This window comes from Lemur catta, chromosome 3 (genome assembly GCF_020740605.2).
Source record: "Lemur catta isolate mLemCat1 chromosome 3, mLemCat1.pri, whole genome shotgun sequence".
NCBI classification, from domain to species: domain Eukaryota; kingdom Metazoa; phylum Chordata; class Mammalia; order Primates; family Lemuridae; genus Lemur; species Lemur catta.
Genome location: NC_059130.1, coordinates 109,451,906 through 109,467,108, shown reverse-complemented (window position 1 = coordinate 109,467,108; position 15,203 = coordinate 109,451,906). Strand labels below are relative to the sequence as shown.

The window sequence follows — 15,203 nt, the reverse complement described above, 5'->3', positions numbered from 1 at the left end:
CATACGATTTCTTTCCTTACCATTATTTTTTAATTTTTTTGGTCTTATTTATTTATTTATTTATTTATTTATTTATTTATTTATTTTGAGACAGTCTCGCTCTGTTGCCCAGGGTAGAGTGCCATGGTGTCAGCCTAGCTCACAGCAACCTCAAACTCTTGGGCTCAAGCAATCCTCCTGCCTCAGCCTCCTGAGTAGCTGGGACTACAGGCATGCACCACCATGCCCAGCTAATTTTTCTATATATATTTTTAGCTGTCCATATAATTTCTTTCTATTTTTAGTAGAGACAGGTTCTTGCTCTTGCTCAGGCTGGTCTTGAACTCCTGAGCTCAAACAATCCACCCACCTCGTCCTCCCAGAGTGGTAGGATTACAGGCGTGAGCCACCGCGCCTGGGCTCCTTACAATTATTTTTAACAAGTCTGATTTATATCACTAGATTCAAAAGCAAATTGTTCTTGTTGTTGTTGTTGTTGTTTTGAGACAGAGTCTCACTCTGTGGCCTGGCTAGACTGTAGTGGCATCATCAGAGTTCACAGCAACCTCAAACTCCTGGGCTTAAGCCATCCTCCCACCTTGGCCTCCCAAAGTGCTAGAATTACAAGCGTGAGCCACTGCACCCAGCCGGTATTTTGATCTTAAATAGGACTACATACATGCATATATCTTTATTTTTTCCCTACTTGTCCTCCTATCCTTGGAGTGACTTTAAACGCATGTTCTTATATTGGTTAGGAAAAGTTACACAATTTGTAAAGAAACCTGTGGGAGAAAAGAGGATGCCTATGGCTGAGCTCCTTTGAGTAAATGCCTTACCCTGTTTCTGGCTCAGCTTCATGTATTCACTCATTCACTCCTTCACTCATACACCAAGCATCCGCTGTGTGCCTTCTCTCTGGATGATGCAGGTGTGGACTCTGCCCCTGACAATGAATTAGGGTTAGGGATAGGGTTAGGATTAGGGTTAGGGTGGGGAAACCTGATACGCCAACAGATATTTCACTGTCACCCCCAGAGTTAGCTACTTTCCCCCTTTCTAGGTTCCTTCAACTAACACTAGTGCATTAAACTCAATGCTAAGCTTTAAAACAGGTACAGTCATCTTAACAGTCTTTTAAAAAAATTAATAAACTTTATTTTTTAAAGCAATTTTAGTTTTATAGAAAAATGAACAGAAAGTAAAGAGTTTCCGTAGTTTCCCTTATCCCTTGCCCCTCCTTCAGTTTCCCTTATTATTAATGCCTTTTTAAAAATCTTGTTACCTACATGTCCATTATAAAACATAAATATAAATAAAAGAAGATAAAGATAATTTTAATAATTCCATAATTTTCATATTCAGACATAACTATTAAAAACATTTCAATATATGTATAGGCTGCAATCTTTTCTCTGTGTAAATATGGCCTGTTTCTTTTATAAAAATGAAATCATACCCTTCCACTAATTTTATAATCTGAAGCAAGGCCTGTCAGAACGGCCACCTGCAGGCTGCAACTCTCTAAAAGAAATAAAGCTCTCCTTTCAAACTTATGAGCCTTGTCATTTCTTCAGCTGACACTAGGAGGACCATGACCATTAGTACCAGCCCAACCCTGAGCAGCAGGTACCCCCTTGCTCACAGACGCTTTGGAGTAACCATGGCAAATGCAGGGATTAGGAATCCGAGCAGGCTATAAACCAAATTCACTGATTTAAATTCGTGGAAAGCAAGATATTTGACCATTATATGTTTTCTGATTATATTTTGGCCATAAAACAGAAAATATAATCAAGAAGTAAAAATGTAAATCAATCTAACTAATAGAATTTTGACTGAAGGGAACTGTTTTTAAAAATATAGTTTTCGGCTGGGCGCGGTGGCTCACGCCTGTAATCCTAGCACTCTGGGAGGCCGAGGCGGGAGGATTGCTTGAGGTCAGGAGTTTGAGACCAGCCTGAGCAAGAGCAAGACCCTGTCTCTACCAAAAATAGAAATAAATTAGCTGGACAACTAAAAACATATATAGAAAAAAATTAGCCGGGCATGGTGGTGCATGCCTGTAGTCCCAGCTACCCGGGAGGCTGAGGCAGGAGGATCACTTGAGCCCGGGAGTTTGAGGTTGCTGTGAGCTAGGCTGATGCCACGGCACTCTAGCCCGGGCAACAGAGTGAGACTCTGTCAAAAAAAAAAAGAACCATATAGTTTTCATGTAGTTTAGGAAAGGAAAAACATACAGTGGAAGTTTCGCAGTGGCTAATAAAACACAGAGCAGTGGGAGGTCAGATAAGAAACTGCATAAGGGAAAAACAGAGAGAACAGTAATGTGCATCTCACAGCCTCGCTCAGTGCCTTGCCCATCGCATGCTCTCAGGAAGTGTTTACTTAAATGAATTCATGCATGTGGCTGCATTACTGAACCAAACTGGTGTCTGCTCTCATCAGTTCAGGAAAGCCAGACACTGAAGCCGGGAGTTGCAGCAGGAGAAAGCAGCTTTATCACAGGGCACCAGGCAAGGAGCCCAGGCAGCTAACTCTTATGACCTGGACTCCCCTATGGCTTACAATCTAGGGTTTTTAAAGGCAGGGGTACATTTCAGGCAAGAAAAGTTGTAAGTCAGTACATGGAGGTTATACATCGGCCCCACCCAAGAAGGCAGGATATCCTGAAGGCGGGGGTGGGGAGGAGATGGACGTAGGTGGATTCTGAGATTCTTGGGTTAGTGGAAAGGAATGTTAGGATGGGTGTGACAAGCCCCTCAGGGGGAAATTTAGAACAAAGAATGGTAGTCAGAGTCTAACTCCTCAGTTCCCCTCATCTGCATTTTCCATCCAGTGGGGGTTCTTGAAAAACAACTCAAGAACGTATGTTGAGATGCCATCTTTTAGTTTCCATCGGGAATGGGGGTGGGGGGACCAGAACACCTCGTGACTCTGGCTCACCTGGAAGGCCATTGTCCTCATGATGTTTCCCATTCACTTTTCAAGGCTAGCCAGGTGGCCAGAACTTCCGCTGAAAGGACTTGTTACCAAAAGGTCAGCACTTGTCCCCGAGGCTACACCAGAAGGATGAGGACAAGTGGTTTGAGGAGAAGGAAAGACGAGTTTATTAACTTGCCAGCAAACAAGGAGGTTAGCAGACTCCTGTCTCAAAGTACCAACATCTGGCTTCTGAGCAGAAGTACAGAGCTTTTAAAGGTTCTGATTAATCCCATAGTCCCACTTTTGGCTAAGACAATCTTGTGACCTCCAACTGGGTTCATCCCGTCTTCAGCTAAAATGATCTCATGACCCCTGCCCGGATTAATCCCATCTTCTGTGGCACAAAGAACAAAAGACACTCCCCTGCCCCTCCCAACCGCTGGCCTGAGGCAGAGATGCAGGTCTTAGCTCTCCAAAGGAAGTGGGGATGTTTTAGAGAGACATAAAACATTTTTGCCATTTTTTTTCAAGCCACTTCTTCTGTTACACATTCCCCCCTCTCAATATTACCTTTCCATATCTGTTACAGGGGTTATAGACCCCTTCTGTTACAGACTCAATGTTTTCCTTTATTTCCATGCTGGAGGGGGGATGGGCAGGCCCCTAACAGGGGCTCCTACTCTGTATCAGCTAAGTCACTTAACACCAGTATGACCCAGAAAAGGAAACTTCTAGTCCCTGTAGAATAACTTTAACAAATGCCAACCTTACACATCAGGAAGAACTTTCTAAAAGCAGTATGGTGGTCTTGCAGATGACAGCTATTTCTATTTCATTGTGTTTCATTTTTTAGAATTGTAATTATCCATTAGACAAACTTGATCAAAGTTTTTTCATTGCCAGAGATGGCCTACTGGCCCCATCTGGCTGTGTTTATTTTCTCTTAAACCAGCCTCAAAGCCCCACTGTTCTTTTAAAAGCGACTGAGATGAGGAATGTGTCTCCTAAGGCAATGGCCAGAGCGAACGATGGATTAGGCCTCGAATTTCTACTACATTGACTAATTATTATTATTATTATTTTTTTTTTTTTTGAGACAGAGTCTCGATCTGTTGCCCGGGCTAGAGTGAGTGCCGTGGCGTCAGCCTAGCTCACAGCAACCTCAAACTCCTGGGCTCAAGCGATCCTCCTGCCTCAGCCTCCCGAGTAGCTGGGACTACAGGCATGCGCCACCATGCCCAGCTAATTTTTTCCATATATATTTTTAGTTGGCCAAATAATTTCTTTTTTTTTTTTTTTTTTTTGAGACAGAGTCTTACTTTGTTGCCTGGGCTAGAGTGAGTGCCGTGGCGTCAGCCTAGCTCACAGCAACCTCAAACTCCTGGGCTTAAGCGATCCTACTGCCTCAGCCTCCTGAGTAGCTGGGACTACAGGCATGTGCCACCATGCCCGGCTAATTTTTTCTATATATATTTTTAGTTGTCCAGATAATTTATTTCTATTTTTAGTAGAGACGGGGTCTCGCTCAGGCTGGTCTCAAACTCCTGACCTCGAGCGATCCACCCGCCTCGGCCTCCTAGAGGGCTAGGATTACAGGTGTGAGCCACCGCGCCCAGCCTAAATAATTTCTTTCTATTTTTAGTAGAGACGGGGTCTCGCTCAGGCTGGTCTTGAACTCCTGACCTCGAGCAATCCACCCGCCTTGGCCTCCCAGAGTGCTAGGATTACAGGCGTGAGCCACCGCGCCCGGCCTACATTGACTAATTATTTATCTTTCATATCTGGGATCTCTTGGGATCATTAACAGTAGCCTCACAAGTGTGGAGTTGATGTTCTACAAATCCAAAATTGAATTTGTCACTTTCCCTCCCACAATGTTTTCCTCTGATAATTCCCAATGCATTTAATGTCATTGCTATCCACCTGTTATGGGCTGAATTGTGTCCCTCCCAAATTCATATGTTGGCCAGGCACGGTGGCTCACGCCTGTAATCCTAGCACTCTGGGACGCTGAGGCGGGAGGATAGCTCAAGGTTAGGTGTTCGAGACCAGCCTGAGCAAGAGTGAGACCCCGTCTCTACTAAAAATAGAAAGAAATTATCTGGACAACTAAAAATATATATAGAAAAAATTAGCCAGGCATGGTGGCACATGCCTGTAGTCCCAGCTACTCGGGAGGCTGAGGCAGGAGGATTGCTTGAGCCCAGGAGTTTGAGGTTGCTGTGAGCTAGGCTGACGCCACGGCACTCACTCTAGCCCGGGCAACAGAGTGAGACTCTGTCTCAAAAAAAAAAAAAAAAAAAAAAAAACAACCAAATTCATATGTTGAAGTCCTAATCCCCAGTGCCTCACAATATGACCTTATATGAAAATAGAGTTGTTGGAGATGTAATTAGTTAAGATGAGATCATCAGGGTGGGCCCCAATTTAATGTGACTGGTGTCCTTATAAGGAGGGCAAATTTGGACACCAACACACACACACACACACACACACACACACACACACACACACACGCACACACACAGGATGCCATGTAAAGATGAAGGAAGAGATCAGGATGATGCTTTCACAGGCCAAGGAACAGCAGAGGCTGCCGCAAGCCCCCGGAAGCTGGGCGAGAGGCACAACACAGATCTTTCTCACCGCCCTCAGCAGGAACCAACACTGCTGACACCTTGATCTCGAACTTCCAGCCTCCAGAACTGTGAGACAATACATTTCTGCAGTTTAAGCCCCCTAGATTGTGCTACTTTGTCACAGCAGCCTTAGCAAACTAATACACCACCCACTCCCAACCTAGGAGTTGCAGAAGTAAGTCATTATGACTTTTCACTCCTATGAAAAATCTCAGCATGTCTGCACCATCCCTGGTCCCTCCTCTCTATCCCAGCTGCCACTATCTGGGCTTTGGGTCCAGTCTCCACACTGTTCTTGCCTCTACCCCCTCTCCACTCCTGCACATCTCCCATCTTCCACCAAAGGTACGAGAGGCCTCCCTACCAGGCTGGGAGCTCCACTGGACAGGGCTCATGTTTCTCTTGTGCGTCACCATATTTCTGTGGTGCTTGGCACACTGTCATCATTTGACATTGTCGAGGGCTGTCAGCTTGGACTGTAATTATCTGTTCATAACTCTGGAGTTAGAGCTATGACTATATCCCCAATGCCTGTACTGTGCCTGACAAAGGTCAGCTTGGAATGATGATGAATGAATGAATGATGGATGCCGTGGAAATTCTGAGGCTGGAGTGGATCACTGAGAGCTGAACTCAGCAAGAACGTTCTCATCAGAGAGAAAGGGTGAATTGGGCTGTAAGGACAGAGGAAGCCAGGCAAATAGAGATAAAGGGGACAGACCCTGCAGAGAAGAGAGAGCGGGAGCCAAGGAGCAGCAAAGAGCAGTCACTGCATTGGCTCAGCCTAGAGTTTGCACAATAAGGAAGTAGGAAATGAGGCTGGAGATAGGGCATTTGTGAAGGAGGAGGATGAGGAGGGAGTTTGGACTTTACCCTTTGGATTGTTGCAGTTTGCAGGAAGCGTGAAAGTGAAGCCAGATTGTGCTACTGGGGCTTCAGGACAATTGGTCGGGCAGAAGTGAGTGGGACACCCTGCAGCAGGGAGAGGGAGGAGACCAGGGCCCTAGGTAGCAGACTGCTGATAGATCCAGGTGGTGAGGATCTCTGCACGGGTCAGAGAACCCAGGTGGTGGAGTCAGACAGACCTGGGGTCAGATGCTGACTCACCACTGTGTGACCTGGGGCAATACTCCTAATATTAAACTCTGTGAGCCTCAGTTTCCTCATCTGTAAAATGATCACAATAAAACACCTTGCAGTCAAGGCTAGTGATAACATTTGTAAATCACATAGCAGAGTTCTGATATATAACATGCTCTAAATAAGTAATAACATTATCATCATTGTTATTATGAATATTTGGTGGCTAATCTGGTAGGAGGGAGAAAACCAGACTGACATTTTTTGTCTACCGCCTACGGAGGATTACTCTCTCTGCCCTGAAGTTGGGAAGAAAAGATTTTTCCTTGAAGGCTTTATATTTCCTTGCAGTATAAAAACATTAAGGATAACCATCTTTGGTTGAAATCTAAACGAAGAGCCACCAGGTTTTACAGAAGAGAAGCAAAGCCTTGAAAAATCACATTCCTCCCAAGGTTGCTTCTGAGAACAGTTTCTGATCTCAAAATGCCATTCCATTATTAATCGTATTAAAAGAGCTCTCTTTTGGGAAAAAAACAACAACTCCCAAACTGTGTTTTTCCCTTTCACACCACAATAATCATCAACAGAGAAGAAGACTTCTGTGTCCAAATGTGGGTTTTTTCCCTCCACACCAAGTGGACACCAGCTGGGCCCAACACTACCTGGAGATACAGTCAAAACCCACAGGGTGAGGTCTCAGTCTCCAAAACTGAAACCGTCTATATTAAAGTAATGTAAAGCCACAAGACAAGAACTGTGGTAAAAGTCTGACTTATACAGAAATAGAGACATAGCTAAAAGTTAACCAGCCATTCTGTCATAGCTTGCCTTTCTGTAATTACTGCTTAAGAGTCACAGATCTTTGACTGGCATAAGATTTGTGACTTCCCCAATCTCTTCTATAGATAACATCACTATTGTAAAACCAAGACTGATCTTTGATATCTTCCAGACTCTCCATTCACTTGGGGGGACTAACTGACGCCAACCAGCCCAGTGGCCATAGATGGGAACTGACTCAACAGGTCCTGTGACCCTCTACCTAAGAACTGTCTCAGTGCAAGAAGACAATTTCTGCTTCCCAACACTATGAGTTCATCCCCAGCCAATCAGCAGACCCCATTCCCTAGCCCTTTGTCTGCCAAACTACCTTTAAAACCCTTAGCCTCAAAATTCTCAGGGAGACGTATTTGAGAAATTCCTTCCATCTCCTCACTCAGTGCCTTGTGATATTAAATATTTTCTCTGCTGCAACATCTGCTGCCTCAGTGTATTAGCTGCCTCCTAGGCTGTGGGCACGGAACCTGGTTAGGCAGTAACAAAACATTCCCCCAACCCCAGACACCAGTCCAAAGTCTAGGCCTGTGGAACTTTCGACCTATTGGCCTCAAGTTGGCATGCCCTTTTTGGGTGAGATTAATTTACTGGAGCAGCTCACAGAACTCAGGGAAACACATTCTCTACTTTATTACCAAGGATATTCTGAAGGATACAGATGAAGAGATGCATAGGGTGAGGTATGGGGCAAGGGGTACAGAGCTTCCACTCCCTTCCTGGGGACACCACCCTCCAGGAACCTCCACGTGTTTAGCTATCTGGAAGCTCCCCAAAGCCTGTCCTTTTGGGTTTTTATGGAGGTTTCATTACTTGGGCATGATTGACAACCATGTAGAAATGTGATTGGACAAAAAGTACAAGATCTAAACCCAGCAAGGCCTGTCTGTTCAGATTCTTCCTGGCCTCTCTGTGCACTAGTATTTCCTCCAGGGTATAGGGCAGGACCCTCTCTGGAATCAGGGTCTTTTGCCTTGGGCAGGTGAAAGGAGGAGAGGACAACGTAAGAGAGAGAAATTCTATCTCCTGAGGCTGTTCCTGAGGCCTAGAGCTTCCCAGGATCATAACAAGGACTATGGGAGTTATGAGCCAGGAACCATGGATGAAAACCAACATACACAACACCGCAAATCCCAGAGGAGTTTCACTTTGATTTTTGAGCAATTTACAAGCCCGACTTATAGTCATCTCTCCACTGCTATTATTAATTCCTGATAACACTGCCCTGTAACAGATTCCATGGCACAGCACAATCTTGATGTTTTGTGCTCCGATCGTTATGAGTTTAATTATTAATTTAATTATTGTAATTAATTTGACACGTGTACCTCAGCATTTTCAAAGCTTTTTCACACTCATTATCTCCTTTGTCTTCACAGTAACCCAGAAGGTAAGCCCAGCATATGTTATTGCTATCTTATAATCAGAGCCACAGTTGTCAAGTGTAACAGGAAGTCAAGGAAGTGCCCGGGGAAGGCGTGGTGGATGAGAAGGATGCGACCTGCGTCCTGGGGAACAGGTGGGCACCTAAGGATCGAGGGGGGAGGAATGGCACTCCAGGCTTGGAGGGAAAGAGACACAGGGGACAAAGCCATGTTTAGGACACCGTCAACCCTTCCTAGAAGGGGCTCATCCCAGAGACAGCACCAGCTTTGAAATGAAAGAAGCCTGTCTGGAGCTTTTGGAGAAAGTCCATGGAGGAGAGGAATATAAATGTAAGGAGAGATCTGAAAACGTATTTTAAGAGAGTAGTAGACAAAAAATAAGTACAGATAATTTAAATTTAAATAACAAATTAAACAGCTTGATTATGTTATATAAAATATAACATGACATTACATAGACTATATATTATATAATGTAATCTAGTAAATGATACATATTATGTGATTTATTATATATAATAAAGTGTGACATATATATGCACACATATGTATGTGCATATATATATAAATAAATAAGACTATCTTAGCCCTTTTGAACTCTTATAACAAAATACCATAAACTGGGAAGCTTATAAACAACAAAAATTTATTTCTCACAGTTCTGGAGGCTGGGAAAGTCCAAGATCAAGGCAACAGCAGATTCAGCGTCTAGTGAGAGCCCACTTTCTGGTTCACAGATGGCGACTTCTTACTGTGTCCTCACGTGGTGGAAGGAAAGAACTCTGGTCATTTTAGCCCCTCATAAGGGCACTAATCCCACCACGAGGCTCCACCCTCATGGCCTAATCACCTCCCAGAGGCCCCACCTCCGAATACCATCATATTGAGGATTAGGTTTCAACACATGAATTTGAGGAGGACACAATCATTCAGACCAAAACAAAACCTGTACCCCAAAAAGCAGTATTACATATTCTTTTCAAGCATATATTAAACGTCCCTTAAAAATCTTCAAGTATTAGGTCACAAGAAAATTTTCAACAAACCACAGAAAAGCAGAAATCCTATATGCTCACATCCATTAACCACAATGTCATAAAATCAGAAAACCATAAAAAGATAGAAAAATTAATCTAACCACCAGTTAGTTAAAGAGGAAAACAAAATTGTTTCTGGAAAATCTCATTTTTATAAGCGAGTGGTGACAGTCTCTCTGTTGACACCGGGGCTATAACCACAGTGGAATTCAGAGGAAAATGCACAGTAGCCTTAAACACATGTATTTAAAAAACAAAAGTACTGAGTCTCAATAATTAAGACATTCTACTCAGGAAGCTGGAAAAAAAGAAAGACAAAATGAATCAAGGCTTGCAGGAGTATTAACAGAATTTTGACAAAGCAGAGTTAGAAGGGAATGGCTTTCTAGGCAGAAGAAATAAAAGCCTAAAGACAGAAAAGTGTTCAACATTTTGGGGAGCAAGTATGGTCTGGCAGAGGGTTGGATGTAAATAAATGCATGGTAGGAGATACTGCTAGAAAGATGGACTAATACCAAACCAAGGTGGGCCCCGAATGCTGACCTAAGTTTGAACTTGGTTCTGAAAGTGGTGGTGAGCAGGGATGTTGGAGGGTGGTCGTATGAGTGAGCTAAATGCTTTGGAACTACCTTGATTTCATGCCACAGCCTCTGAACTTGATCATTACAAATTCTGTGCTTTGCATTCGACAAACAGCAAAAGATATGGTCTAGAAATCAATTTTTAGTATATTTCCTGTTAATGACCAGTGTTATGTTTGGGGCACTGCCACCTGCCTCTCAAGGCTGGCCGCTTCTCTGGGATCCCAGAAGCTGTCCTGCCAGATGGCCACTCACTTGCTGTCTGTCTCCTGATTTGTGAAATTATTTTTCTCTGGAACATGTTCTGGTTTCACTGGTCATGGGCTTTTACACCTGACCCCTGTGTAGGAAGGAGGCTGTTGGGAGTTCTAATCTTGACTCCTCCCAGCTCCCCAGGCGACCGTAAGTCAGTCCTTTCCCTTCTGTGGAGCAAGACCCTTTCTCACGTGTGAAGCCAGGAGAGCTGGACTAAATGACGAAAGCTGAGAAGACACCTAGAACGGCTGACTCCCCTTGAACTCAGGCTGCCAGTATTGTAAGGGGATTCTGGGGTCCAGCTGGGGGAGCAGGCTTGAGGATTTGTATGTTTGAAATTTGGAAAGAAATTGGGATTCTGAGTTAACTGCTGCGCTTGAAGTCCCCCTTCACCATGACGTCTTGTCCAGTCATTTTGTGTGTAGGACGGGGTAATGATCCTGCCTGGCAGCGTCATTGTAGGAGTGAATGGCCCAGGAAACACTGGGCAGGTGCAGCTGGTGGCATCAGAGATGCTCTGACTTGACCCCATCTCCCAAATCCTCGGCCTTTCATGAGGGAGTGAACAGGTTGTGTGAGCTGTTCAAGTGCCACAGAGGCCAAGGATATTGTTATCTGAACCGTGCCAGGCTGTGCAGACATCGCTGTCCCTGCCCTGTGAACTCAGTTCACCTTGCAGATAGAGAGAAAGAGAAGGATAAACGCCCAACCCCAATCTGCACATCCTGGAAGCAGATCCCTGGTTACACCAGTCTTTCCAGAAAATCCCACAGTGTCCAGGCTGGTGGGCAGCCAGGATTCTGTGATTTTTAGCAGCCCTGGGACTAGGTCATACCCACCTCTAGTTCCTCTGGTGCTTGGTAAGTGGATCCCAGAATAAAAAGCAGCCAAATCTTGGTTTCCAGGAGTATTTAACTCCACATGGACATGGTCTTCTCTCACGGGAATAATGCCTCAATGTCCCCAGACAGAGCAGTTCTGGGCAAAAAGAAAGTCCTCAGCACCTTAGGAGTGGTCCGGGTGCCTTGTTCCCATAACATGCACTCTGTACAACATCTCCTCCATAAATCCTGCTGGCCACCTCTCCCTGCCGAGGCCACAGCTGGCAAAAAAGGCAGAGTCCACACAAGGCAGAGGATGCTATAAAGCAAATGAGCTCAATTTACAAATCAAACATTTAAAAAATCTGTTTAACATTAAGTGTATGGAGAAATATAAATTTCAGCCCTCGCCCTCCCAGAGCCGACAGCACAGCAAGAGAGACAGATCTGCAAATGGCCCGCTGTAGTACGAGACAGAAAGGATCACCGGCCACAGTTTGGGTACAGCCCCGGCACTGGGGCACCCCGAGAAGGGCATTACTTTTTACTGGGGGGTCAGATGGACTTCATGGCAGGAGGTGGGATCTTGATGGAAGGCCATTCATGGAGGGGAGGGGTGGGGAGGCACAGGGTGCATTTCTCTGGAAGTCATGGCTCAGGCACTGACATGGACACAATGTCATCCAGAGCATGTTTAAGGAACAGGAGTCACCCGCGAGCTGAGATGGCGGGTGTGAGAAGGGAGGAGTCCGGATGAGGCTGGGACAGACGGACGGGTCAGAGAGCGATGCCCAGGGCAAGAGTCAAACAGAGGGTCAGATGACGAGTGTTAGTGACATTTCTGCCCAGCGCATGTGTCCCTTGAAGATCCCTCACCATCTTCTTCTCCAGACCAGCACTAACCCCATAGTGGGTAAGCCCAGAACCCCAGGGCCAGCCTATCTGGGTGACCTTGGGCAAGTTATATACGACCTGTCCAAGCCTCAGTTTCTTCATCTGTAAAGTGCAATAAATAACAGTATCTACCTCATAGGATTGTCTAGACAATTCAGTGAATTGTGTATGTAACACATGCTCCCTAAACATGACCTGTACTTTTTACTTTCATTATTCATCCTTATCTGATGATCTAAGAAATCATAGCCAATTACTTCATTTCATCTATTTATTCACGATTGCTTGCTGGACATCTATTTATGTTTAGGGAACTGTGCTTGATGCTATAGAGAATGCAAAGATAAATAAGACACAAGAAGCTCACAATCTATTAGGAGGAAAAATAACATCAATAACGTGCCCATGATGTAAGGAAGTGTAGGGTAAATCCTATTTGTGGCATGAAAGTACCCTGGAAACAGATATTTGAACATGGTCTTTGCTATGGTTTGAATGTGTCCCCTGAAGTTCATGTGTTAGAAACTTAATCCCCCATGCAACAGTGTTCAGAAGTTAGGACCTAATAAGAGGTAATTGGGTATTATTAGTATTAATTAAGAATGGATTAATGTCATTAGCAAGGGAGTGGGTTAGTTATCATGAGTGGGTTCCTGATACAAGCGTGTTCAGCCCCCACTCATGCTCCCAGCCCTCCTGCCCTTCGTCTTCCACCATGGATGATGCAGACAGAAGGTCCTCGCCAGATGCCTGCACCGTGATGTTGGACTTGCCAGCCTCCAGAACTGTAAGAAATAAATGTCTTTCCTTTATAAATGGCCCAGTCTGTGGTATTCTGTCATAGCAACACAAAACAGACTAAGGCAGTCTTGAATTTTGAAGGGTACATAAAGTTCAGAGGCTACAAGGAGAATCAAATTGAGATGCCTTCTCCTTCCAGCACCAACGGGGATCAGAAACCCTGTGAACAACCAGGTACAGGGCTGGATTGGTTTGCTAGGGCTGCCATAACAAAGCACCATAGACTGGGTGGCTTAAATAACAGAAATTTACTTCCTCATAGTTCTGGAGACTAGACGCCTGAGATCGGGGTGCTGGCAAGGTTGGTTTCTTCTCAGGGCCTTCCTCCTGGGCTTGCACATGGCTGTCTTCTTCCAGCGTCTTCACATGGTCTTCCTTCTGTGTCTGTGTGCCGATCTCCTCTTCCTATGATGATGCCAGTCAAACTGGACACTCACATGACCTCATTTTACCTCTTTAAAGGCCCTGTCTCCAAATACAATCACATTCTGAAGTACTGGAGGCTAGGACTTCAACAAATGAATTTAGTGGGGAGCATAGTGCAGCCCACACCAGAGGCTGAATTTGGAATGACCAACAGCCTGGTCATTACTGGGAAGAGTCACAGCCCTGGATTGTCAAACAGAGCCATCGGGGGTCTAGTCCTCATATCATGGAGACATCCTAGCCTGCAGAAAGGTGGGAGAAGGGGCAGGATGCCATGACATCCTGGCAGGGGCTTCCGGCACTGAAAATGATGCACTGAGTGGCACACAGTGACACATTCAGCCTGGGAGTGGGAAGAGCTCAGGTCTGGGTGCCAGAAGCCCTGGGTGCCAGCCCTTGGGCAAGTCGCTCCCTCTCTCTGCCTTCAGGTTCCTCAGTGGCTCTCAACCCTGGTCACACATTAGTATCACCTGAGCACCTCATAGGAAACCATGACAATCTGGCCCCACCCCAGGGACTCTGGTTCTATGGCTCTGCAGTGCAACCTTGGCAGAAGTTTTTTGAGGTGCCCAGGTGAGTTTACAGGACCACCAGGACTGAGACGCCCTGGGCTGGAGGATGTCCAAGTTCACCCAAACTTAGGTTCTCACTCCCTGGATCACCACATTTCCTGGGCCAGTATAGGACTACTATAAATGCTTTCATTTAACAAAATGTTATACTATATATAATTACTCTTTATGTTTGCCCAGTCCATTACTGTTTGACAGAGTAAGGTTATCAGCTCATTCATCCTCACCACAGCCTTTTGGGGTAGGCAATGGGCAGATATCACTATCCCAGCTGCCCCTTATTTTTCTCCACAGCACTTACTACTGTTCAACATGCCGTACCATTGCCTTATTTATTTTTGTTGTTTTTCTCCCATCAGAATGTAAGCTTCTGCTGGGCATGGTGGTGCACACCTGAAGTCCCAGCTACTCAGGAGGCTGAAGCAGGAGGATCACTTGAGTCCAGGAGTTCAAGGCTCTAGTGCACTATGATGGTGCCTGTGAATAGCTACTGCACTCCAGCTTGGGCAGCATAGCAAGACCCCATCTCTTTAAAAAATAAATTTAAAAAAATTTAAGCTTCATCAGGGCAGAGATTACCATCTCTTTTATTCACTGAATGAATGAATGAATTATAGAAGAAACTAATGCCCAGAGAGGTTAGGAGACCTCCCTGAAGTCACACAGCCAAGTAAATGGAGTAGCTGTTGAATTGTGTCTTCTCTAAGTGTATGCTCTGTCTACTTTCACTCTGGGATTCCTAGGGTGACTGATATTAGAGTGGCCCCAGAAGGATGGGATTCAGTATCTGAGATCTCTGTGAATGGGCTACCTGCTGCCAAGAGAGCACAGGTTCTTTGTTGAGGTGAGGAGGAGCAGCTTCCACTGATGGCAGACAGGCATAACTTAATTTATAGCTTCTCATTTTCATTCTGGGAATAGAAGATTTTCCCTTGTAATTATCTGCAAGCGTTTTGTGCTAATACACATTC

At 45.0% G+C, this 15,203-nt stretch overlaps 1 long non-coding RNA gene across 3 annotated transcripts in view; it reads right to left on the bottom strand.

Moving 5' to 3' along the window:
* LOC123634405 overlaps positions 1 to 15,203 on the bottom strand; it is a 29,112-nt gene that overhangs the window by 10,311 nt on the left and 3,598 nt on the right. The window contains exons 1-2 of one of the 3 annotated variants that reach the window (XR_006733906.1): positions 2,926 to 2,954; positions 819 to 925 (exon numbers count right to left, since the gene is read on the bottom strand). The exons of 1 other annotated variant lie outside the window; for it this stretch is intronic. This is a non-coding gene — a long non-coding RNA (uncharacterized LOC123634405). Of the gene's footprint in view, positions 1 to 818; positions 926 to 2,925; positions 2,955 to 15,203 lie in introns of those variants that run through there. One more of the 3 variants, XR_006733904.1, reaches the window with a different exon arrangement.